Source organism: Aphelocoma coerulescens, chromosome 10, assembly GCF_041296385.1.
Source record: "Aphelocoma coerulescens isolate FSJ_1873_10779 chromosome 10, UR_Acoe_1.0, whole genome shotgun sequence".
Lineage (NCBI taxonomy): Eukaryota > Metazoa > Chordata > Aves > Passeriformes > Corvidae > Aphelocoma > Aphelocoma coerulescens.
Genome location: NC_091024.1, coordinates 19,014,923 through 19,040,769, shown reverse-complemented (window position 1 = coordinate 19,040,769; position 25,847 = coordinate 19,014,923). Strand labels below are relative to the sequence as shown.

At 50.6% G+C, this 25,847-nt stretch overlaps 1 protein-coding gene across 5 annotated transcripts in view; it reads left to right on the top strand.

Annotated features, from left to right (window-relative positions):
• Positions 1 to 8,670: 8,670 nt before the first annotated feature.
• Positions 8,671 to 25,847, top strand: part of LINGO1 (leucine rich repeat and Ig domain containing 1) — a 74,949-nt gene continuing 57,772 nt past the window's right edge. For 4 of the 5 annotated variants that reach the window (XR_011154146.1, XR_011154145.1, XR_011154144.1 and 1 more), the window contains exons 1-2: positions 8,671 to 8,916; positions 25,028 to 25,113. The gene's annotated coding sequence lies outside the window, so the exon portion shown is untranslated. Of the gene's footprint in view, positions 8,917 to 20,622; positions 20,736 to 25,027; positions 25,114 to 25,847 lie in introns of those variants that run through there. The other variant, XM_069025781.1, reaches the window with a different exon arrangement.

Below are 25,847 nucleotides of genomic sequence, written 5' to 3'. Positions count from 1 at the left end.
CCGTTTTGTTTCCAAGCAGCAGCTCGGGCAGCAGTGCTTGTCTGCTGCTGGGAATTCTGATTGGCTGTGGCAGAGCAGGGATGGGGTACAGATTCATTCATCCGCCTGCTCTCTCACAAGCTGCTCGTGTATTATTGATTACCCAGGGCTGAGGGATTATTACATATATAAATTTATTTTAATTTCTTATGATTGCTGCTGTGATTAAAGGATGTGCCAGGTTGTACGTAGCCTGGTAGTGATTAGGCGCTACAAGCCATGGCAGAGATAATGTGCAGGGCCTGGCTCAGTGAGGCTGATAGATGAGACAGGACTGGTTTTCCCACGCAGGGCTTTGTCCCAGACCTGCAGAGGGATTTCAGTGCCTACAGTTCCTTGGTTTCAGTTCTGGTGTGTCTGAGTGCTGGCCTTGAGCTCAACACCGGAATGTCCCCATGCCCTGGGATTGTCTGCTCCAAGCCAGGCAGGAGCAAGTGGCTTTTCCTGGGCATCCAGAAACAAAACCAAACTTTACTGTTGCTTATTTTTTCCCAACCTCCCATTTTTTTATAGAATGATGAACTTTGGGCTAGAATTATAAAGGTATCATACAACATCACAGAGTTGTATGATACCTTCCAACTCCATCTTGAGTTGGAAGGGACCTCCAGGTATCATTGAGTCCAGCAACCTTAGGTACTTAGGCAGTTGAAGATGGAGAGAAAAGCTGAGGAAGATGAGGTGGCTGTGCCCTCTTCACTTGCCCCATAGACACCCATAGATACCCACATTTTAAATGTCTCAATATCTGGCCATTAGGGCCAAGTAAAGCTAATTGTGTGAGTAATTCTGTTGACTTAGTTATTCCTGTAAACATTGACAGAATCAGCTCTCCTATTCCTCAACAGAAAACACTTCCCAGCAGAAAATACAAACAAATATCTCTTCATATCATAGCATTTTAAAATAAAAATATCAATAAGGAGCTAAGTCAAAACTGCATTTTAGATTCAACAGATTATTCAGCAGAAAACAGCAGAACAATGAAGCTCCTCTGAGGATGGTAATCAGCACACGCAGACGTATTGCTTTTTCAGATCACAAAATCTCAATACCCAAGATCAGTAGAAAACTAAGTAGAAAATGCTTTTTATAGGATTCAAATTCCAATTAAATTAGAGCAGATTATTCAACAAGAAAGCCTATAAAATGAAGGCTCGGTTTATGTATTGGAAAGCAAAATGCAAATATGTTGCTTTCCGGCTCGCAGGGTTTCAAGCCAAAAGACAAACTTACTTTAAGTAAAAATTATTTCATTCAAATTCTGGGGGAATCAACTCAAGTAACTGATCCTCAACTGAATTATTCAGCTTTTTTATCAACAGACTTATTTCTTCCCTCTTTATTCTTAATTTGCCTATTCATAAATCCCACTGCTTTGTCAGTCATAAGAAATACTTTCCAGTGGCTTTGACAAAGCAAAAATTAGCAGGGAAGGGAACTGGCACGTAACCGCCTCACTGCAGAATGCTTCCTTGCAGCGTAAGGTATTTTTCTCTTCCTGGAGCTTTAATGCCAGCAGAAATCAATGTGGTATCTCAGCTCACCCTCCTGCCTGACGCTCACTGCAGGGCTTCAGCCAGGCTTTGGGCCCCCCGTGGTGGCTGTGTTGGACCTGTGGTCCCCAGCACGTGTTGGGGGTCCTGGTCCTGCTGCCCTACCGAGGGCCCCTGTGGTATCCTCAGGGGAAAAGCTTTGCTTTTGCAACGCTGTGTCGGGCTGAGAGGTCCTGCAGGGCAGAAGATCGTGCTCTTCAGTCAACAGCTCTGTTACTCTGTTTCCTTTGCTCTTAACCACGGGTATCTTCTTCCCAGCCTAGAATTGCCTGGCTTTGACTTGGAGTCATTGGATCTCATTCAATGAGCTTGTGAGGGTCATGGGTGTTTCTAGGGGAAACACCAGTGGTCATAAATATTTCCTTTTGATCTGCAAACATCAACCTCTGGTGATGGGAAGAAGGTTACAGCAAGAGTTTGAGTCAGAGCAATAGAGCTAGATTAAAAATCTTAGTTCTGTAATTTACTAGGAATTGGGAAATATTTTAACAGGGAGGTTAAATGTATCTTTAAATACAGAACTTAAAAAGAAGAAAGGAATTTGTTCAACTGACACACCAGAGGAGTTGTAGAAACCTTAGAAACAATTTGTAAAACCTCATTAAATAGGAGAATGCTCTGCAAATCCATCCAGTTTTCCTGAAGAACTTTGAACCTTCCTTCTCCCTTTGGTCTGCAGCAATTTGCTGCTGTGTCTGTAGAGTAAGCTGCATCCTGGGACGGGATGTGGTGTATAAAAGCAGTCAGGGTCCCTCCTCATAACCAATTCTGATTCTGCCAGTTTCCCCAGTTTCACCGTGAGGCTCGTGTTAGTGGAAGGAATGGAAAGAGCAGTGGATGCCTTAGGTCAGAGGTGTGACTTTGAGGGTGATCTTCCTTCTGCTCTGGGAACATCACCTTGTATCTCTGCTGCAGTGGCTTCTTGTCCTCACCTTGTTTTGAAGTGCCTTGTTTTGAAGAGCCACAGCGATGGTTTTGCCATTTTCCCCTCTCTCTCGAGCAGGCTGGGAGAGGACAGTGACGGGCTGCAGGGGTTGGGGGTAGTTGCAGAGAAGCACTAACAGGGTGACAGTTTGGATGTGGCACCCTGCTAGTGGGAACGTGCCCTCCACCCTGTCCAGCCCTGCTGCGAGCACTTGGCATGCTGCAGCCTTGTGCCTCCTGGGATGTGAGAGGAACACTGGAGGTTTTGGAAGCATCCCAGAGAGCAGCTGGGGTTTCTGGCACCTGGGAAGCTCTCGAAGATGGCTTGCATGCTTGAGAGGCACTTGGATGTGCTGCTGCTGGAACAGGGATGTCCCTCCACTGTTCCTCTCCCTTATTTCTTGCGTGGGGGTGAGGGTTCCCCACCCTTTGGTGCTCCAGCTATGAGGGAGACTCCCTGCACAAGGTATCTGGGGAATGGCACAGCTCCAGAGTTTTCCTGGCAGTTTCCCAGCCTTTCCCAGCGGGCTGGCAAGGCGACCTTGACTCCTCTCATGGAGCAATCAGCCCCTGTAGCTGCTGCTGCTTAACACTGTCTACGTGCTTCTCAAACTTTCTTCTCTGGTGGCAGAGGATGTAGATTTGAGGGAGAAGGTTTCTTATCAACCTCCTTACAGATTTCAATGTCCACCTGAGATGTAGAGGGTGGCAGCACAATGGAACCCCAGCCTATATCCTCTTCCTCATGACCTCTGCCTTGTGCCCACAAGGGAAGAGCTGTTACAGGTACCACACAGCAGAGGGGCTGGAATTCTCTCAGGATGGAGCTTTATGAAACCCTCAGCACTGCTGAACCAGTGGCTTTTAGGTCCTGTTTTGGGCACAGCTAGGAGACAGCTCAACTTTTGCTGGAAGGAAGGGACAAAGCAGAGGACAGGGGCTGCCCATGGTTTGGGGGAGCTGGGGAAGGAGAGGGAGGGAGGAGGAAAGGGAGGGGAAATAAAAGGGCTGCTCCCTCCATCTCATTCCCCATGAGGGTGGCTGGAACAGCCCACAGTGTCCCCTCCCTGCAGAGGGTTTTCTGCAGAGCTCCCTGCTCCACCAGGAGGGAATGAGAAAGCAATGTCAAATATATGTTTGAAATGTCAACAGAAGGGCCCTGCAAGATTGACTGCAGCCTCGTGAAATATTTAATTCTTTCTCTCCTTATGAAGAGAGATGTTACTCTGGATGAAAGATAAATTCAGGGGGAACAGGGCAAGGGAGGAGGGGGGCAGAGGGGGAAGAAGTGTGCGGGGAGAGGGAGGGACTGGCTGTCTCCCTCTCTCACTGTACCCTTAACAGGGTGCTTGTTACTCATCATGGGAAATATGGGCTGTTGCTTCATTATCTCGGCCTCCTTTATTTCTGTCAGCTTATTTTCCCTTTCTGCTGCCTGTATCTCTGCACAGATGCCTATTGCAAAGCCCACCAGCACTCCGACCCCCTGGCCCCAAACAGCCCTTTCACAGCCCACCCCAAAGCACGGGGACACCAGTGGTGGCACAGGGCCCTTGGTGGAACAGCCATGAGGGAGCCAGATGTGACAGAGGGGTGGTGACCAGGATACCCTTTTCCTAGGCCTGTAGGTTTTATGCTGCCTAGGAGTTTGGTCTTGCTTTCCAACATGGGGTTTGATGCTGCAGATCTGGAGGGACACAGCACCTAACCAGGCTGAGGGGGATGGGGAGGGCAAGGAAAGCATTCCCCTTACCTGCTTCCCACTCAGCACCATCATCTGCTCTGCTTCTGGAGGCTCTCTGCTTGTCCATCTGCCTGCTGAGGGGAGCATAGGGACAGCCAGGGCTCTGTGGGACCTGCACGCAGGCTGTACCCAGCACCCTGTCCTGCCATCAGCACGTCGTGACAGTGACAGCTGAACTGGTGGCTCTCCCTCCCTCCTCCGCTGTGCCAGGGCTGGCACTCCGAGTGGGAGAGGGCTGAATGTCTGCAGACATGCTCACCCAGAGCCTCCGGAGGCCTCTGGCATCTGGGAAAGGCAATAACAGCCATAATCCAACTGAAGCCATGTGAGTGAGGCCAGAACTGGCTCAGGAAGCATCTCCCCACCCCTGCAACTCCTGAGATAGAAAAGAAGTGAGTTCCCACCAGCGGCAGAGATGAAAAATTCCAATAGCAGTAAAAGACGGAAAAAAAATCTTGAAAACCTCCCTTTTGATTCCACTCAATAAGGATTTTTTTATATGCTTTCAAAACATTTTGATAGTTGCTTTTCGTTTCTAGTTCTTTTTTGCAAACTATAAATTACCTTAGATTTATTAACCTAAAAATTGATTCTTTTCTTATTTTAAATGTGTCAAAAATGGGACATTTTGACTTCCTGAGCCTTTTTCCAGGATTTTTGTGAAGTGGGTAATTTGTCACAATTGATCCTTTTTTGGGAGGCTTTGAATTTCAACAAACTGGTATTTACTGCTGAAAACACAGTGAGCTGACAAATTCCCAAACCAGCTACTGTGATTTCAGGTTTCCAGGGCAGAGTGGAGGATAGTTTTGGTACATGACAAGGAGCTTTAGACCCTGGGTGGGGATGCATCCTGAGAATGGGCATTTCTTGGACTTTTCCAGCTCTCTTCAGAGATATGGAGCTGAAAAGGGTGCCATTGTCCCCCCCTGAGTCCCCCTGGGCCACCTGTGTCCCTGCCCTGGAGCAGAGCAGCTCCATGACTCTGCTTGCTGCTCCCCACAGAAACCACAAGCACTGGCATCACTGGCATCCGTGCTGTTGGACTCACTGCAGCGTTAAACCTTGATAAATGCTTTTAATATTTAATTGGTCTTTAAAAAACATAAATAGGCAGGATATTAAATGCAACTCCTCAGGCAGAGTAAGGCGAGTAATGAATGTTACCCACGACTGGTGACATCTGTAAAATGCACTTTATTGTGGTTTGAAACCAAGGGCCTGGGAGATGTTTCCTGCTCTTGTTTCCCAGATGGAGTTTGCAGGTGCTCAAACATGGGACTTTCACTTTGGAAATGGGATATGGGCCTTCCTTACACACCCTCCACCGTGTCTTCTGACGAGGTCATCAGAGGTTCTCCTGCTCCAACCTCTGCCGGTGGCCTCAGCCAAGCAGGAGGTGGGAGTTCCAGCCATTAAAAACTGTTTCGTGAGGGTCCAGCAGTTTTTGTGCCATTTACAGTAGTAGATAGGGGCAAAAAAGCACTGGGAAGTTCAGACTGGAATAAGACCACAGATCCAGATAAGGGGTCTAGTCCCAGGGCAGTTCCTCCAGCCACAGTGCAGCACTGCGAAGTTGCATCTGCTCAGGATGTTGCAGGATTTGCCCGCAAATTCTCACCTCCAGCTGTGCCACGTTTTCAAAGGCCTTCAGCTCCAGCACCACACGTCCTGGAGTCAGTCCATGCCTTGGGAAGTCAATTCCACTGCCCCACTGTGACATGAGATCACAGTCAAGAGCTTCGGCCCAGCTATGGCCAAGTTATGGACTCTACAGTGGGTGTATGGGCAGGTAACCCTTGCGAAAACTAAAACAAACAAAACCCTATTCAAATACCTTTTGAAGTTCACAGGAGTTCAGCTGTGCAGAACAGCACATTTAGGTTTTAGGGGAAGCTGGGGTTCAGTCATGACCCCCTAACCAGCAGTCCTCCCAGAGAAGGTGGCAGTGATGCGAAGAGCATCCTCCCCTGCCATCTCCAGCACACTTGTCTGACCACTCCAGTGTCACCAGCACAAGTGGTGGGTGAACCTCCACACGTCTACAGGCTGATTTTTCAATCAGAGGAGCACTCAAGCTGCCTGGAGTTCAGGTACTTGTCTCTCTGATGCCACTCCAGCTGAACAAGTGGGCCGAAGACCCCAAGGGAAGAAGCTTTGCTATGGAGTTGCTATTGCCTGGGACTCTTGGGCTGGGGGTGGCACCAAAATAGCCACTCTTCCAGCTCAGCTCCCTGTTGTTTACCTACAGCAGTGTCTGAGCCACCATCAGCTGCTTCTAAATATGGAGAAATGCTGCAGGCCTTCAGCAGCTATGCTGGGGAGCTGCTGCTAAACGCCCTGGAATAATGATCCCGCTGCTGGGAGGCCCTGGAAGAACAGAGGAGACAGGAGGGAGCAGAAGCTGCAGCAACAGCAATAATAACCAAGGAGCAATCCAGCAGGGAAAGGCTTTGATCTGAGGGCTGGGAGGCAGGTCTGCTGGGGATTTTTCCTGCACAGTTTGAGGGAGTGACCAGGAGTTTGTCTGGGGGAAGTAACAGGCAGGAGCTACACCCCCCCCCCAAGGCATTGTGCCCACCTCAGCCATGTGCCCACCTCCCCCAGCTGTGTGCAGCGGGGACATCCCTGCATGGTCACAGCCTTCTGCTCTCCCTCCCTCCAGATGGAGTGGGTGGGGGTGGCTGCAAGTCTGGATCAGCCAGATCTCACAGCCATGCCCGCTCGTGCAAGGTGGGCCCTGCCTGCCTGGGACTGAGCTGGCTGCCACCCTGTGCCAACCAGCAGAGCAGTATTTCCCAGCCAGGAACACACACACTGCACCTTCTTCACTCATGAACTCAAAACCCACTCAGAGCAAGATGGAAGAAGCCATTGTAGTCCTGCAGGAGCTGGAAGAATCCAACTCTCTGCCTTTTCCTTTCTCTCTTTTCTTTCCTCATTCTTTCACTTTTATTCTTCCTCCTCTGCAGAACCAAAACATTTTGGAGACTCTGCACTCCGTGCTAGTCTATTATTCACGGAACCTCCTATCTCCCTGCTTCAGGATGCTGCCTAGATCCGACCAATTACCAGCTCCCTTGATGTATAACACCATAAAACCCTTAACCTCATTATAGAAAATTTCTTTTGAATGGCCTTTAAAAACCATCTCATTACACAGGAAGAACTGTAATTACCTTTAACGAGACTGAGATATCGTGCGAGCAAGTGTGTTTGGGCTGTCAAAACAGGAGCAGTGGGAGATCATCTCCAGCCGGTTCCGCCACAAGGGCAAACACTTTGTAATTCCCTCTCCTGCGCCGCTCCTTATCTTGGCCCACCCCCTGCCCCTCACTCCTCCCTTCTCCACGCCTTCCCTGGGCAAGCACAGCTCCTCATGTTGTAGTGCTTCCCAAGGTAAAGCCCATCTCCCCCAGGACTCGTCTCTGAAGCTCCTGGTGTCTGCATCATGAGCAAAGCTCTCGCTGATAACATGTGGTGGATGCTCCCAGAGGGCCACTGTGCTCCCTGCACTGAGGGCTGCGCTTGGCCAAGGGGAGCCAAGAAGGTGATGATGTGGCTCCTGGGATGTGCCACCGCCACAGCTGCAGGATGACAACTGTCCCAAGCAAAGCCATCTGGTGTGACGGGGAGGGCTGAATGCCCATTTGCCTTCACCATTTTCCAGTGAGGAAGAAAAACACCTTTTTTGTAGGGCAGACCCATTTCTGCTCCTTCCAGCTGTGGACTCTAGTGACCTGAAGGGCAGGGGTCCGTCCCTGAAGCTAGTCAGGATTTGGCTCTTTGCTGATATGATGCAGCTCATCCCTGCAGGGGGCCCGGAGGGCTTAAGTTTTTTTTCATTTCTGCATACGTGTGACTCAAATGAAGATTTTTTTTTTTCCAAACAAAATTTTTTCCATCCCATCTGTCACTAATATCAAGGCATTCCTTTGCCCAGATCCATTTTTTAAAAATAAAAAATCTAACATTATTTTAGAAAAATCACTGCCAGAGCAGTGATACGTTCCCTTTCTCGGGATGGAGCTGTTGCGGTGTTAGCCCCTGGTGTTCATCCCCAGAGCTTCCCCCACCCTTGCCCCCATTGGGCGGCTCTGCTTCCTTCTCCTGCTCTCTCCTAGGGTGTTTCTGGCTGTTGCTTCTTTATTTGTCTTTTATTATTTCTACCTCTGGGTCGGGATATTTTTTGGGCACGTTTTGCTGTTGACAAAGAAGCTCAGGACACTGAGAGCTCAGCTGCCACGAGTCAAGCTAATTGTTTACAGCTGTTGTTGCCCTAATGGCCCTGATCACCCACACCTGGAACTGCCCCAACCACCTGCACCTGAAGCTGCCCCCACCCCTGCTCAGAGCCCTATTTAACCTCAGGGCTGCCTTCCACCCTTCCCCCCCCCCTCCCCCCATTACTTTTTCAGAACTTTAGCAGGGGTGGATGTGTCTTCTTGGGCTCCAGCCTGTGGATTTCGGGGCCTCGTTTGTTGCTGTTGATGGACCTGGCTGTAGCTCCCATGTCCTCTTGCTGTTTTTGGACCCATGGGCATGTGCCCTATCAGGGAGGGCACGGTCTGCTCCTGGCCTGCCGTCCCTGAAAGGACAGCCAGCCAGTGCTGCATCCTCGTGCTCCAGGGGACACATTTCTGAAGCCACCTGGTGAGTTTTGCCCCTGTAGTAGGGGAGCTCCTGCTATTGAAGCCCCTGTCTGTGAGAAGGGTTAACTTCTGGGGCTCCTCATTGCCTTGGGAGCAGGCAGAGGGAGTGCCAGTATTATACAGAGGAGGAGTCATGCTTTATTTTGTGTAAGATGGCTTTGCTGGACAGGAGTTGATGAAAAGGCTGAGGGAAGCAGCTGTGCTGTCCCTGCTGCTGCATGCTGTGCTTGCCCTGCCCTGCAGCCTGCTAGCAGGGCTGCTTTTTCCTTTCACTCCCCTGACAGCCTTGAGGGAGGCCTGGACTCGAAGTCTCCTCCTACATCTGCTAAAGATGGCTGATAATCACCTTGGGTAGTTGCCTTCTCTGTCCCGTGTGTGTGTGCCAGAGGCTCTGGGACATGATCTCGGTCCTTTCCCCTACCTAAGGAGCAGTCTTAGGGCTTTCTGTGGCACCAGTCAGGGCCATTCCTGCAGCTTTCCCCCCTGCTCTGGTCTCTCTGCTGTAGGAGCACAGCCCTGGCTTGTGCTTTCCTGGGATATGAGGTTTTTATTGGAGGATCTGTACCAGGCTGGGCAGGTCCTCTTGCAGCACCAGCTGGTGTGTTTGGGAGCAAGGATGGGTGTGGTGCAGGACCCTGCTGCCCTAGGGACCCCGCAGCAGGAGCTCTGCTTCTGGAGGGCCCCTGGGCAGCAGGTCCTGGTCTGCAGCTTGTGTTGGCTGAGGAGTTTTCTTGTCCTGTGCTAAGCACCCTCTGGAGAGGTCTTTGACCTTTTCAGTGTTGTGTGACAGCATTGGCTGCAGAGCTGCTTTCGGAGCTGCTCGCTGTCTAATGAGCCTGTGGGGATTGGGGGAAAATGGGCAGCCAATAAAAATATGGAATATTGAAAAGGTCAGAGCTATTTGGTGGGGACACAGTAACTCACAAAACTTCTCGGGTGTCGCATCTCTGGCTGCCAGCCCCTGGGTGCATGCCTGAGTGCAGGGGCTGTGGGCTCACAACTGGGTGCTGGTTGCACTACATGTGCACTTGGGGCAGGGCTGAGCTTTGCAGTGTGCCAGGACCTCTGTGGGTTGGCACATTGGCTGCACCTCTGAAAGCAGGGTTGGAGAAATCTTTGTCCAGAAGGAGCCTTCAGAATATGGGCTTTGCTTTCATCTCTGTGGAGGGAGAGGTGAGCCTGTGGTCAGGGTGTTCTCTGGCTCTGCTGGCAGGTTCTTGCCATGATTGCAGCAGCAGGGAGCTGGGTGGACAGGGGCCTGTTTGAGGTTGTTTCAGTGCTGTGCTCTGGATCTGTGCCCCAGGTGTCACAGGCAGGGACCACAGACCTGCTGGAGAGTACTTGGTGCTGCTGAGTGCAGGGGGCTGTGGGTGCATCCCTAATTGCCAGCAGCTGACAGTGCATTCCAAGTTAGCTGTGGCTTTCCTGTGCCCCTCCTACTTGCTAACAAGGGCAAAGCTCTCATGCAAAGTGTGCTGATTTAGTAAACCTGTGCCGTAAGGGGAGGTGGGGGAGCATGCATCCAAAACTTCCCAAACTGACTCTATTTCTCCAGTGTTAGCACAGAGGGGAGTCCCCTCTTTCTCTCTCTGACCCCTTGTAGTCCTCAGCTCCATTGCAGCACATCTGTTAGCTTGTCCTCTGCCACAGGCCACCAGCTGGTGGGGACCTGACCTCTCCAGCCAAGGTGCATCTGATGGCCTTTGTGGTGGCAGAGTAGGGCCAGTGATCTTGCCATATGCCTGGCTATGGAAACATGCTGTCAGCCTGCCAGGTGCTGGGAGCAGAGGGAGAAAAAGGTCTTTTAAAACCCATCATGCCATTTCACGCCACCAAAATTGCCATGACAATGCAACATCGTTGCCCCAGCGTTGGTTTCGGGGAAATACCAAACAGCACTTTGTGCAGCTCCCTTTTCTGTGGACAGGAGGCATTTGGAAATGACAATTCATTGAGCTTAACAGTAAAAATTTAAGTTCTGGGTGTGAAACCACAGCAGCAGGGAGAAAGTGCATGTTGGTGCCAGGCAGGCAGCAGCCAGGGCTGGGCACTGGCACAGCAGCAGGTCTCACCCTGGATGCTGATTCTTCTGCAGACTCTGTGCCCAGCAATTGGGACTTGGGCAAGTTTCTGGTAGAGGAGACAGTGCTTTATGCTGCTTTTTTTGGTTAGATGTGATGGTTGGGTTATTCTGTGGGCTCCCCACAGCTGTGTTCCTGTGTGCCCAGCTCCTGTATGTGCCCTGACCCCAGCTGTGGGCACTGTGGATGTCTGCCCAGCCTGGTGCTTTTTACAGCCCTTGGCTTTGTTATTCCAAGTGTTCGTGTGGTGTCCTGGGGACAGTCTGTGTGATGTGTAGTTCAGTAAATATGTAATGGGGTGTTTTAGGGCTTTATTGCTTTTATGCAGCACTAATGTAATGCTATTCAGAGAGCTCTGGCACACCCACAGGCAGCTCAAGTGGAGCAAAGGAAGGATGTTCTTCCTCTCCAAGCCCATCATCTTCCCCACTTGATGCTCTCAGCCATGATATAGTGGTCTAAAGGTGGCAAGTTATCTGTGTGAGCACTCTGAAAAACAGGCAGTAGGATCATTAGAAATGACTGTGGATTGGCCCTGTTTTAAAAGGGAGCAAAATATTTGGCCAAAGTCCCATTGGAGCATTTTCAGCTTTTGTGAAAACTCTCTGCTAGACAACTTGTTTCTAGAGTTCCTACCAAAATCGGGCTCTTAGGTTTCAGATCACCTTTGTGATGAGCTGCAGGTGTTCTTTAGGGCTTTAGTCAGCCTAGGGGGTGTCATCAGGCCTTAGCTGTGTGTTGGATGGGGTTGGAAACTCTGCCTTGGCTGGCATTCCCATGATTCAGGGCAGGACTTTGGCTCTTTTTCGTAGCTGTGCCCATCTTGTAGGCTGTTCCTGCGCAGGGCTGCTACCCTAAGGACAAAGCCTGTTCTGTGGTGAGCCTTGTGGCCATGTCCCACACCACAGCACTGGGGTGCTGGAGCTCCCATGTGGATGGGTGCCCCCTGTGGATTGTAGAGTTGCTGTTATTCTGGATTGGCTCCTCAGCACCTCGACAATTTGGGCCCCTGGCACTTAATAACGGCAATACCTAATTTTAGTGTAATGGCACTCATTCAATCTGCTGTTCCCAGAATGTGCAAGTGACATAAATTAATGTTATACAGAAAAAGTCAAGTTTCTAGTGTGAGATCAATAGATCATAACGTGGTGATATTTGAAAGTACATCTTATTAGCAGTTCATATTTTGGCACTTTCCATGGATTCCCATGAGCTCCCTTGCCTTCTGCCCCAGGGAGCTGCTGTGCACGTGGTTGCTGACACCATCAGTAGTCCTGGGACATATTGCCTGTGCTGGATGTCACTTTGTGGCTTTTATGCCATGGGAAATGAATGGAGAGAGGTTGGAGTGTTGCTGGTCACTGCAGGGCAGAAGCAGGAGCCTTTGGCAGCTTGCAGCGGTAATGAGAAGGGCTTCCCTCTGAGCTGACTCAAGGTGTCCAAGCAGGCAGACACCACAGAGCTGACATTGTGTGGTGCTGTTGAGAACCAGCCTGAACAGAAAAGTGAGATGAGGAAGGGGGCCCATCGCTGCTCTCCTGCCCTGGATAGAGTTTCATTGGAAGGATGAGCACGCAGGTGTGACCTGGGCCGTGCCTCTGGGTAGATGAGCAGGGGCTTTGAGCTTTCAGGGCCCAAACAGCACCATTTACCAGCACTGATGAGGAAAAATAATGTGAGGGGCAAGGCATGGTTTTGCCTCAGCACAGTCCTTCTCAGCCCCAGTTAATGGAGCCTCTGCACAGGCCCTTGTTTGACAGCTTAAAGTAACTTCCTTGAGGACAGGACTCAAGGTAAAGGCTGGGTTTTGTCTGTAGACTGGGGTCTCCAGTTAACTCCTGTGCTTATCTCTTCCTTCTCCCCACGTGCAGTGGATGGTGTTGATTTGTCTGCATGAGTCAGGCTCTTTGGCAAGGGGTTCAGAGCTGAGTTTTGCAGCCAGCTGTGAAAATATCCCTCCAGGGCATGTGCACTGCATCTCTCCCCTCACGTACCCTGTGCTGCTTCCTCCTCCTTGGGAGGAAGCTAATCTCCTCTGCAGACCTCACCCATCAGATCAGATTAGAGCAGCTCCCAGCTCCTCTGGTGCTGCAGAGGAATTGCCAGGATCAGAGGTTTGGATCGTAGCTGTGGGGGGATGATCCTTCTTTCTGTAAGCCTGGATGAGAAAGGTGGTGTGCAGTCATTCTGCATCGGTGGAGTGTGCTGGAGAAGATACACTTCCCTCTGGTCCCCAGAGCCAATGGAGCTGTGCTGGGCTTTGCTCAAATGGAAGATGCTTGTGTACACTTCTGTAAGCAATGAAGTGACTCAGGTTGCCCACTCAGTCTTCTCTTTCCACAGATTGTTCCCAGAGTCCCTCCGGATGTGTCTGAAGCATCCTAAATAAGACCTGTGCGTGCTGTGCTCCGCGGTGGAGGCTGTACTGAGCTGCTCAGAAAAAAATAGGCCACTGCTTTCCTCACACAGGCAGGCATTTAAGTGCGGGAGGAGTGTGGGCATGTGGCTAAATCAGAAGTGAGGAGCTGTCCCCTCCTTTGGCGCCTCACCTGCCTTCCACGAAATGGGGCTGCTGGGAAGCCGGGCTGCAGGCTGGATGGCTTTTTTTGGTAGCTTGCTTGGTGGCACTGGCTTTGTGTGTTACTCCCACCACCCAGCAGAAATCACTAGGGAGAAGTAGCTCACTTTTTGCCTCGCCTTTCTGACCAGTTTCCAAAATGGCTCAGGTTTTTACATTTTCTCCCAGGGAAGTCATCAGCAAAACCTGCTTGCCGGAGGTGGGATTAGGCAATTGCCCTTGCAGGATTCCAAGCAAATGCCTTGCTCCCCTGGTCCTTTCTTCAGCCAGTTGCCCAGGCAAAGCATCTATCTCTGTCTGCCAACCTGAGATGCCATCTCTTCACTGATTAAATGAGGACTATCACTTCTTCATAATTGTCAGTTGATTTCAAATTAAAAAGGGACCTATAGGACCAAGAAGAACCTATCCTTCCTCTGGGGACTGCCTTCCTTTTTATTTAAGTTTTTTTTTCAGGCTGATAATTTCATCTGAAAGTCTCCTGTGATACTGTGGTAACCCTTGGATGCTATTCAAGTGCATCCTGGCCCCTGGTGTATGCTCATTGCCTCCTAATTGCTCTAAATAAGTTGGGAATGATGAAATTAGAGTGCCATTGATATGAGGCAGCCCTGGCATGCTGCAATTACAGGCATGTGAGGGATGTGGACAGATGGGGAGATGTTAGGATAATAGGTATTAAATGCAGATTTTACCCTGCTTGGGATCCCTATCGAAGCACAGTTCAACTTCTTGGTGCAGCAAGTTTGGCAGCTCCTGTGCTGGTGGCCCAGCTGAGTGTTTGGCATGGGTTGGACATAAAACTGTATGACCTCCCTTAGTTTCTCAGGGGTTCCTGGGTAATGGACTCTCCAGGGACAAGGACATGCAAAATAATTGAGTGTCCCCAGTCTGTAAGGCCTGGCTTGCCAGTCCTTGGGGCAATGTGGTTCAAACTGCAACAAATGGGTCAGGGGTGCTGCATCTGTTCTGATTCATTGAACATGGCTTGTTGTTCTCTTCATTCCCTTATTTTGTAATAATAACCCCTTATTTGGGGTTGGGTTCAGGTTTCAAACCTGAAACAGCTGACTTTGGGGTTCTAGTGTTGAACCAGAAGTAAGTGGGTAGTCCCCCTGCCCTGGCATGCAGGAAAGGTGAGCTGACATCCCAGTGTGCCTGGGAGCAGCATTCCCTGCTCTTGACCTTGCCTTGGTGTGGGGACAGCACTAGCAGGGGATGTGGGAGATGGTGAGGTTGGGAGCTGTCCTGGGTAGAGGCTGGGATCTGGTTGGTGTCATTCAGTAGCTGCTCTTGTGCTCTGCTCACCTGGAAATGCTGCTGCTGTTAGTGTCCTTTGCTCTGAAAGAAAATAGCCTATTCTTGGCATATGTAGTCAGAGGGGGAGAGTGATACTTGCTGGCTGGTGGTGTTGCAGTGTCCCATTGCAGCAGAGGGGCCTGGATAAGACCTGACTCCAGATCTTCAGCAAAGGCAGTTTTGTGACAATCTGTTCCCAGCCAGAATAGACTCATCACATCACCCACAAGGTGAAAGTCATCCCAGTCCAGCAATTCAACACTCATCCCCATGACTCAGTATCCCATCCCTGATCCTGCAACCAGAGCTGTCTGGGCGTGGTACTGCGATGCTCAAGGAGAGCATCTTGGCCAAAGCACCCCATTTTTGGAGCCTACAGGGGTGGCTGGTCCCAGAGCTGCGGGTGAGGATGAGCCTCATCAGCCTGCAAGGGCTTTTATAGCCTTACAGGTGTGCCTGGTTTGGTGATCGTGCAGTTAATAGTTTTCTGAGGATGGATGGCAGGTACAGCACAGCAGTTTGCTTTCCAAGATAGTGCCAATCATTCTAATCACTTGCCTAAGATTTGGGTCAAATCCAGCCACCTGGCTTTGGATAATAACTCTCCCAAGCCTCCTTGAGCTAGTCTTGTGAAGCATCGGCATTCTCAGGACAGCTGAAATGGATGGGAGGTGCTCTGACATGGCAGCCAGCTGGCCTCCAGGATGGATGGCTGATTGCAAAGTGATGGAAAGTTACGTTTGCTCAGTCTGAGCCAATTCTATTCCTGTAACTGGCCTTGGCTGTGACTTTGGCTTCCCTGTGGCTCATCGGATGCTCACCCTGTGACGTGCTCACCTGAAGGCTTTGGGTTGAGATGGCAGGATCCCTTGCTCTGGGCAGCCCTCCAGGCTCAGGGCTCATCTATCAGAGGAGTTCAAGACCTCAGAATTCTACCAGTTGCACATTTAAAGGCCAGAAGAGTAGATTTATGACTCTGGTCTGACCTGCTCTGCAACAGAAGCCAAAACTTGTCCCTGGCTGATTCCTTTGTCAAGTGTAGCAACTCTGGGCGCGCTCAGGTGCGTGGTTCCCAAAGACATGGGAGCTGCAGGGTTTTGGCTCTGCTGGCAGGCAGCAGAAGTCTCCATGAGGTTCCCATCTGTTCCTAGCAGTGGTGTTTGGAGGGATCCCTAAGAGTAAGAGGTGCTCCCAGAGTGCCTGGGCCTGCATGGGGTGTCATTGCCCATTTGCACAAAGGATCAGGGGCATGGCCTGGGCTGGTCCCAGTGACTGAAAGTTCAAATCTCTCCAACACATGGTATCTCCAAGCAAACAGGAGGTGGATATAGTGGCTATAAAATAAATAAATCCCTACAGGCAGGAAACACCCAGCATTTGGAGGGATTTAGGTGAAAATTCATTCTGTTAACTTTCTCAAAAAGGTCTGTAAGCTGCAGGGTTGTCAGCATGATGCCAGTTGTGCTTTCCAGTGGGCCAGTCTCCCTGGAGCCCAGCACCCTGCAGTGCCCTGGCTGTGTTTAGGGGTGTGCTGCCTTTGCTGCACACCTTTGCTGCTGCCTCCTCTGCTTGATTAGAAGTGCTCCCAGTTGCAGCCCCTCCACAGCTGAGCTCACAATGCAGCATGTGACATTCTCAACACAAGCCAAGGTGTGTGCTGGGACCTTGAGATCCACTCCCAGTGAATCCTTTTCTCCTCATCTTGCCTGCATGTCTGTCAGATCATCTCTGCTCTTCCTCTGCTTCCCCTTCCCTTGGCCGCTTCCAGGAGGTGGCTGCCTCTGGGCCCTGTGCCTTGGGCAGGAGTAGGTCTGTGCCAGCTCCCACCAAGAGCCATCTCCTTCCCTGCATGGCTGAGCACAGTACAGTACATCCCTGGACCTGCAAGGAAAAGCTCCCGGTGACTTTCATCAGGAAACAAGCTGGGTACTTCCACAGGACCACGGAGGAGGGGAAGCACGGGGCAGGGCTGGCTCATCTATGGCAACACACTGGGTTTTGGCCTGTGCTGAAATTGGCTGTTCTTGCCGAGGAAGGAGGAGGAAGGAGCAGTGCTAGGTGGAAAGCCCTGGTGAGCTGGGCTTGGCATGGGGTGTGGGAGGGAGGGAGGGAGCAGTGCTGACTCCTCCCAGGAGGAGCCACAGGAGCTGTCACCATGTGTCACCCCCTTTTTGGCATCCCCAGCCTGCTTGGCCATCAAGTGCAGTGAAAAAGGCCGAGCAGGCACTAGGACTTGTTTTGCCACCAGAAACTGCTTGATGCTGTAGGCAGCTGCCTTCTTGGTCTGTGTCATGCAGAATCTGGGCAGGGATTGGTCTGGGAGTGTATTTGGGGAGCAGATCCCTCGGAGTGCTGTCCTGGTCGTGATGGTGCAGTTTGTCACATGAAGAATGCTGCTGATCGGGCCAAGCTTCAGTATTTTGTGGGCTTTGCATCCCCTCCAAACAGGGCAGTCTCAGACCCTGGATGGCACTGAGCAGAGCAGGCTGCTCCTGGTCCTCACTTGCCCCAAGTGCCCAGAGATGTCCTGGGGTTGCCTGGCAGGGTGGTGAGAGGATCTTGATTCCTTGTGGCTGAGATTTCTTTCAAAGAGCTTTTCACCCAGAGGTGAAGTCACTCACCATGGCCACCTTTAGCAGCTGCTTCTCTGCATTGTGGGTTGTAAATGTCCCCTTAATTTAGTGCCTGCAGTGCACTAAAGCAGCAACCTTAGCACAGCCTCTGCATCATAACCAGAGAGGCTCTAGATCCTGCGCTCTGACACACAGTGCTCTCCTTGACTGCTGTAGTCCCAAGGGCTGATGTCTCCTTTACCCTGGGTGCCTCAGCCTCCCCACCACTTGCTTTTGAAAGATAATTCCCTGTAAAATAGAGAGATTTAGTCTAGTCCAGCTGGGCAGGTCAGTCCAGGCAGTAATGCACTCACATCCTAAATGTTTCAATTCTTTTGGCTAAACTTCGCTGTGAAAGGTGGTTTTTTTCTCCTTCACAAAACAAGATAATAGCTCGGATCTTGAAGAGAGAAGTGATGAGGGTTCAGAGTTCCCTTTCCTTTTTTGTTGCTATTTTTCTTGCAAAATATTCCAGTTGAGACGGATTTTTTGCTTAAACAATTTATACCCAGTGGATAGATTTATTCTGTTCAGCTGCCAGCCACAAGAAAACCTTGTTATTCCCTGTGGCATTGATTTCCCCCCCCCCCCCCCCCCCCCATACTCATAAATACTCTTTACTAAATCTGAGTTTTTACTACTTGAAGCATGAAGGGCTGGGTACTCCTGCCTTGTTCCTGATGCTGGAGGAATCATTGCTTGCCTCTTTTGCTGCCCTGACCCTGGATAACCAGAGTGGTGCTCGGGATTGGTTCTTAAATATCCGTCTGTCTCCCCTTGCCTGATCCAATTCTGCTCCCTAGTTATTTCCATCTCTCAGGGATAAAGAATCTGCAAAAAAATGTTTTTTTGAACATCCTGGAACCAAGAGGTGCTTTGGAGGCAGCACTTCCGAATCCCACCTGGCTGCTACTTCCCGTGCCTCTACTCCCAGCCAACACCCTGCTGTCCTGGCTTTTAGCAGGAACTGGGCAAAACAGTGTTTCCTGGTTTAGCATCATTATTTCAAGGGAGAAGAGGAAAATGTGGAGGTTTGGTTTGAAATTGAGTGACTGTGGGAGAAATACAAGGGCTTGACAGCAGAGTTGGTTTAGATTGGGGTAGAAAAGAAATGAGGAGACTTAAAATGAAAACTGGGCTCAGAGAGAGGGGAAAAAAAGGCAATGTTTCCTTTCAAACACATAAAACCTGGCTTCTTTGATGCTGATGGATTACTTGATACTCTTTGTGAAACCATTCCATTTGACAAGGCCAGTTTTCTAGGCTGAAATTGTTGCTGGTCGGTTTGGCTGTGGTAGCTCCTTCTATCCCTGGTGCCTGCCGTGGAATCACAGAATGTTTTGGGTTGGAAGGGACCTTCAAGGCCACCTTGTCCCAGTCCTGTGCTGTGGGCAGGGGTGCCTTCCACTAGATCAGGTCACTCCAAGCCCTGTGCAACCTGGCCTTGGACACTTCCAGGGATGGGGCAGCCACAGCCGCTCTGGGCAACCTGTGCCAGGGCCTCCCCACCCTCACAGGGAAGGATTCCTTCCTAATGTGTAATCTATTCTGCCCTTGTTTGCAGTTTTTTCATGAGATTTGGGGTACTTCAGCTGCCTTGTCTCTCCCTTTCCCAGGGTGGGCTAGTGTAGGGAGCCCACATGGTGCTGGCAGCACCTCCCTTGCTCAAGAGATTTATTTGAGGCCTGGGCTGAGATGCCCAAACTCATTGCAGTGGTGAGCCCAAGACAGAGCATCCCTCCCCTGATAGGCAGCTCTGTCTCTCTATGCTTTTAGTTTCTTTGGAGCTCAGATTCTCATCCTCCTTACCTCTAGTGCAATGTTTTAGGAACAGATGGGCTTAATTTCAGATTGCTGCCCCCTGAACTTGGGAGGAGGTTTGAATTTGGAGCCAGTCTGCATCTTGTTCCACGTGAGTCCATCCAGCAGGCTCCTGCCTACCCTGCCCCTATGGACACAGAGCCAAGGAAGGACCCGTCAAATTCCCCTCTCTGTGATGAGAGAGGCTCTCAGAAGTAAGATTCTCTCTCAGTGGATGAATCCATCTCCATGTTACCTTAGCAGTGGCAACAGCTGAGCATCTTATGGGTTGATACTGTTGAGATGCTTAGTCTAAGCTCTATCTAATCCTCTTTCAGGGAGCTATCAGGCTGGTGATCTCCTACAAACAGGTTTTCTGACACCAGCCTCGGCATTTTGTGGTTTGTGATCATGCTGCAAGGGTGAGGGTCCTGCTGCATCTCTACTGCTGCCCCTGAGCTGAACCAGAGGTGAAAGGGAAAAGAAAATGAACCTACAAGTTTCTAACCTGAGCTCTGCTGGATTTTGGATTTAGTTGTCTACTCCTGCTTTCATAGGGTTTTGTGGCATGTGATTTTCTTATCCAGCTTCTTGTGGAGCATAAACCAGATTTTTATAACTGTGATTTTGTATTGCATTAACTCTTTGGGGTGGTTTTTTTTTTGAGAGCACCCTCCTGAATCTGGCCCGTTGTGCTTCTGCCAGTGTACCCTGGGAATCCTGTCACTCTTTGGCCATCAATAGCAAATGTAAAGCAGATTTAAAATACTTCCATTCCCCTTCTGTGTGTTGAGGCCCCAAATTCAAGGTGGAATTTAGAGGTGTTGTAATGTGCTTGAAAACTCTTGGACTGTTGAACTTGGCAATCAAAACCTGATTCCTGCTTGCTGAGAGTGAGAGCCTTGTGTGTGGTTGCTCTCCATTATCACATTGTCACCCAGACAATGTGTGTCAGGGTGGAGTCACCTGGCAGTGGTGCTGGCACAAGGCAGTTGTGGGGACTGGCACCCAGGGCATGGGAGAGAGGCCGTGGGATTTGCTGTTGGTAAGATCTGATCAGCACCAACCTGGTAGTTATACCTCAGCCCTGGGATCTGGTTTTGACCAGTTTTGGGATGGCCATCATCGCTCCTGGAGCAAGGTGAGCAAAGCCCATTCTGCCACGGGATGGGCTCCCTGCAGGGAGCGATGGCCAGCAGTGGGAGTGAGCAGTCCCTCCTGGAGAGGGCAGATCCCTCGGCACCTCTTCACACTGTCCCCTTCCTCCTGTCTTGCAGGGCTGTGTGTCTGGGGCTGAGCCAGGTGCCCCCTGCTCAGCACTGGGTCCCATGAGACAGGCAGGACCACCCTGTCCCTCGCACCCGGGGCCGCAGCACCCGGCTTTGCCCCCGCTGCACGGGATCCCCCGCCAGCCCCCACAGCGGAGCTGCAGAGAGCTGCTGCCACGGTAAGTCCTGGGCTTTTGCTTTCCTTTCCTGGGACACTTCCCTGGAGAAGGACATGCTCCAGGTCGCTGCTCCTGTTGTCTCCATGTGTGTCCCCCAGCTGCAGTGGGGTCACAGCGTGGGGTGCATGCGCAGGACTGCAGAAAAAGGCTCTGAGGGAACAGCTTATGCACCAAAAAAATTCAGGTTTCAGTCAACAGACTCAGCTCACGAATTCAGGTTGTATTTAGCAAGTGGCTTTGGCTGGGAAAAAAAAAAGTGAAACACTGAAAAGTTTGATTTTGACATTTTCAAAATGAAACCTTTCAGCCATCTGTTTCAAGATGACATTTCATTTTGAATTTTTTCTAGGGTTTTTTTTTTTCAGTGTGGGGGGGAAGCCACCTACAAACAAAGTGAAAGCTTCACTTCAGCCCAAACAAAATGTTTCATTCAGCCCCAGATTATTACCGGGGCTTTAAAATTTGGCAAAGAAAAAAAATTACTTTGGTCATCCTGAACTACTTTCTTTTCTCTGTTTAATCACTGGGTCAAAAGACAAGTGTGTGAGGGAGTGGGAGCTGTGGGGCCCATAACACACAGTACGGGGGTTTTTGAGTGGGAGTTTGGGAAGAGCCTGTGGTGGCAGAACATGTTGTACGAATGACTTTGGTGATGGCAGGAGCCTGTGGGAGCCAATTTTAGCTACGGCAGAAAGCTTGTGCTAGAGAGGAGAGCGTGCTGTGCTGAGCCCACCTGGAATCAGCGTCCTCCCAGGCTATGGGAGTGGCCCCAGTGTCTGGACCTGTGCAGGTGCCAGAGGTGCATGGCAGGTCTCACCCAGTGCCATTCCCTCCCTGCAGAGCAGCATCTGTGCCTGTTATCTGTTTTCTCCATCTGGTGTTTGAGAAAGTCCAGTTTGGGGAGATAAATGTGAAACAGAAGGGACCTTCTGGTCTGCCCAGAAGGTTTTTGTAGCTCTCTTTGCACAGGAGAAACCACTCTGGGGATGGAGGAGAGAAGGAAGGAACTGGGAGAGAACAAGACCCTCCGCATGGGGCTGCAGCTCAGCAGAGACTACCCAGCTCAGCTGAGACTACCCAGTGAGAGAAAACAGCTGTGTTTTTCATTTACCACACCCTCTCCACCCCCAGTCTATCCCAAATGTGACCTTATCCAGTCACATAGAACTGCTGGATGTGGAGGCAAGTGTTGGAAGGGAGCTGTGGCTATGCTGCTGGACTCCTTGGAATGGGGCTGTGCTGCCTCATGCCCTTTGTCAGGAAGGAGGAATGGAGGGCTGAGTCATAGAAGGGGAATAGGAGAGCCCCAAAATCAAGCCATAAACAAAATCTGTGCAGCAACACGGGGGGCTGCAGGAAGGCATCCTGCGCTGATTTCCTGGGAGGAGTGTGCTGCTGGCACATCCTGGCTCCCCACAGCCTGGGCGTGCAGGACTCCCACTCCAGCAGGAAGGCTTCAAACACAGCATTCCGGGCAGGTGTCTGGGAGGGTGGTGGGACAGCAGGTGTTTGAGATCTGTTCACATGTGCTCCCATGCTTCTGTCAGCGCTGGCTCCCTGCTGAAGTGTTGTAGGGTTGCTGCCTTTGTTGCAGAGGAAAAAACTGGCTGTTCAGAGATGCGTGAGATCAGAAGGGATCAGGGCTGCTGCAGGTCTGAAATCAGTGTCTGCCCTTGTTTGGAGGGGAGCTGGTTGTGCCCGAACTTCTGTTGGCTGTATTACAGGTGGCTGTGACCTCAGGGTGTCAGTGGTAATGCTGGAGAGGATGGGAGGACCTTGTCCCTGTGGGATAAACCCACAGGGAATTCCTCCACCCTGTTTTGGGAGGGTCTTTCCCCAGGCCCTCACTGGAAGCCACTGAAATCTCCTGAATTATGTACCTCTGGGTTTGCATTTAGCATTCCCACCTTCCATTCTCTTTCTCTGTTTTCGTTTCTCCCTCTTTTCCCCCCTCCCTCCATCTTTATCAGTAGCTAATGAAACAGGCAGGGAGAAACCCAATTCGTACAGTAATTAAATTTACTTAGAGGGTATTCAGCTGGAGTAATGAGAAGTTTAATTCAATGATTAGTTTTTTCTTTCATTAATTAAAAATGGAACAACAGTGCAGTTACAGTGGGCTGCATTGATCCTCCTTGTGGAAAGCTGCTGATGGAGGAGGAGGAAGGAAAAGCTTCCCATTTTATCTTCTCTGGATGCTCTCCCCACATGCAGATGCCTGTATTGTCCCCTGTTCCCAGTTGATCCCTTGCCCAGGTATCCCTGAGTGACTCGAGGTAAGGGGTGCTTGGGGTGATGATAAGGAGAGCAGTGGCACAGCCCCCCCCACAGGTCCTCTCCCTGATCTGTCCCCAGCCTTTCAGTTTAAAAATGGATTTGAAATATTTGCTGTGGGTGGAAGATTGAAAAGCAGGTCCCAGCCCACAAGAAGTTTGGGGTGGGAGAGTTGTTTTCCATCCTTGCTGAACAGATTTTGATCCATTTAAATATGTTAAACTCATAAACATGTTTTTAGTCTTTTAAAATAAGTGATGTGTGAAAGCAAAAAATAAACCAAATAAGTAATTTCCCATTTCTCCAATGCCTTCTGCAGGCTCTTGAGCAATGTTAGGACCTCAGATGTCCTTTGAAGCTTGATTGGGCAGGTTCTGTTCACCTAAAGTAGAGACATTTGCATGTTCCCAGTTTTGACACAGAAGGGGTTTTTTTCGTAGCTTTGGGGATTGTTGTAAGATCTGCTAATGTATGAGTTGGTAAGGAGGAGTAGACAGTAACAGGAATAACCCCCCAAAGAACCGAGGAACCATTAACTGGTGTCACAGGTCCTGTCTGTGCAGGAGCTGTATGCATAAGGGGGCTGGGCAGGTGAGCAAGCACTGCATCCCCTCACCTGTGCCCTCGCTGCCCACGTGGCTGCCAAGTCATGCGCTCGTGTGGGGGCCCTGTGATGGTGAGAATTAGCCAAGGGCTGGGACAGCAACACCTGGCTTTGAAGCCAGTGAGAGCCAAGAGCACTCAACACCTGTGGAAACAAGATGCTTTAGCTTTTCTTGGGTTATCTGGGGTGATAACTGCTTCAGAAAAGCTGGTGGGCAAGGGAGAGGCTCTGGGCCAGCCCAATGCTGTGTCCCTTTGCTGGGAAGACAGACAGAGTCCCGCATGGGACTGGAGCCCCTCCAGTGGTGTTCATACCTCTTTGAGGCTCCTCTGTGCCCCCTGTTTGTGGAGTGGCTCGGGATTCAGAGAAATCCCTTTTTATGCCAAGAAAGGAGGAATACATCCCCCTGCTTTGACCTCATCTCCTGAAACAGCAAAAATTGTGATGGGAAATGGTTTCTGGCAGGAGAAGAGGTGAATGTGGGGCACCTCTTTCCACACCTGCAGGAGGGTTGCAGCTGAGCTCCTCTATCTCCAGCACATGCCCCGGCTGTGGTGGCAGTGGGAGGGAGCCCCAGGTTGGCTAAATTGGGGCACCCCAGTGCTGGGAGCTGTGCACCCCTCAGCTGGACCGAGCTCCTGGTATCTCTCAGGCCCCAGCCTGTTGTCCCCAGGACTTGTGGCAGTGTTTTGGGCTGACCCTGGCTGTAACACAGAATCTCCAAATCCCAGTACATCTATGGGAAAGCCCTCAAGCCCCCTGGGTCTGTGGGATGCAGTGTCCCCCAGTCTGAGCCTCGTGCCTCATTGCTGGGGTCCTGAGCTGCGAGAACCTTTTACAGCTCGGTGCTTGGGTAATGTATTGCAGTTCCTGTCCTCTGTTGAAGCATTTGGCTGGGATACAGGGATGCAGCCAGGGACTGAGCTGCCTGGGGAGGCTTATGGAAGGAGGTATAAGCCTGTGCTGGCCAGTGAATGATATCTAGGCTCGTAGTCAGCTGCAGCACTGCCTTACAACAGTGTTTTTCCAAGGGATTTTGCATGCATGTGCTTCTTCAGAGATCACTGTAAATGATTCCCAAGTGCTCTGGCCCAAATCTGTCCTGGTAGCTGTCAGCAGATCAATGCTCTACTAAGTACAGACCTGCTCTATTTCCGTGGGAAAATGGCTCTCTTAAGCAGTTCATTTTGGGCCTTCCAGCAGCAGAGCCAGTAAATTTTGGTAGTTGTGTTTTTCTGTCTGTTACAGCCTGATTTATAACTTTTAAATATCAGCTTGGATGAAGATTAACTGAGCCTGAGCTCAGTTTTGGGAAGGAGAGAGGGAAAAGCATTCACAGCTTTTTAATTTCTCTCCTGCTTGCCTCTGAAATGCCAGGATTAAAGCCCTGATTTTGGTTTCATTTTGCTCACAGTGCATGAGTGGAAAGCAGAGGAGAGGCCAAAGCCCAGTGCATACCTGGCATCTGATCCCCCAGCATCCTGCCTTCATCTGACCCAGGTAGGTGCACCCGAGCTCGGAGCATTGGTGTATATGACACTCATGTGCATTTGTTGTGCTGAGTCCAGGGCTGGACTGGTTTCTATTGCCAAAAGCGTGGTAAAAATGCCTTTTTCTTCCCCCTTCGTCTGGGGCGGCTTCCCAGCCCTCCTGGTGGGGGTGAGGCAGTGTAGCTTCCAGCTAGGATCTGGGGCAGGTGGGAAATGTTCAATCCATCATGCTGGCACAGGGGAGTGTTTTACCAGGGGGAGAGGCCTCTAAAATGACTGTTTAGATGGTGGTACTTCTGAGAAAGAGCTTTGTGATAGGGTCGTGTGGCTCTGCTTAGGTGGGTTTGCTCCAACTCGTGTTACATCAGGGAGGGACAAACACTGCCCACGTGGAGTGATTCAGCGTGGATAGCCAGACACTGCAGCTTGGGAATGCTGGGCAGGAGTGGTTTTATCTTCCAGGAGAGGGCGGGCGAGAGGGTTCTTGAAAAGCAGTGTTTTTAGAGATGTCTCTATTTGCTGTTGCACGGCTTCTGCACACTCTCCCCCAGCTCAGCCTCCTCCCAGCACTCTTGCTGGGACAGTTAAAAGAGACCAGGAGCGGGTTTTGGCTTGTTCTGCACATCCCCATCCTCAGCTGAAATCTGTGAGCTGTCAGCCTGATGCAGGAGATGCGTGAGACAGCAAACATCAGAGCTGACTGGGCTGAGGCAATTTCCCAGGATGTCAGTCCTCAAGAGAGAA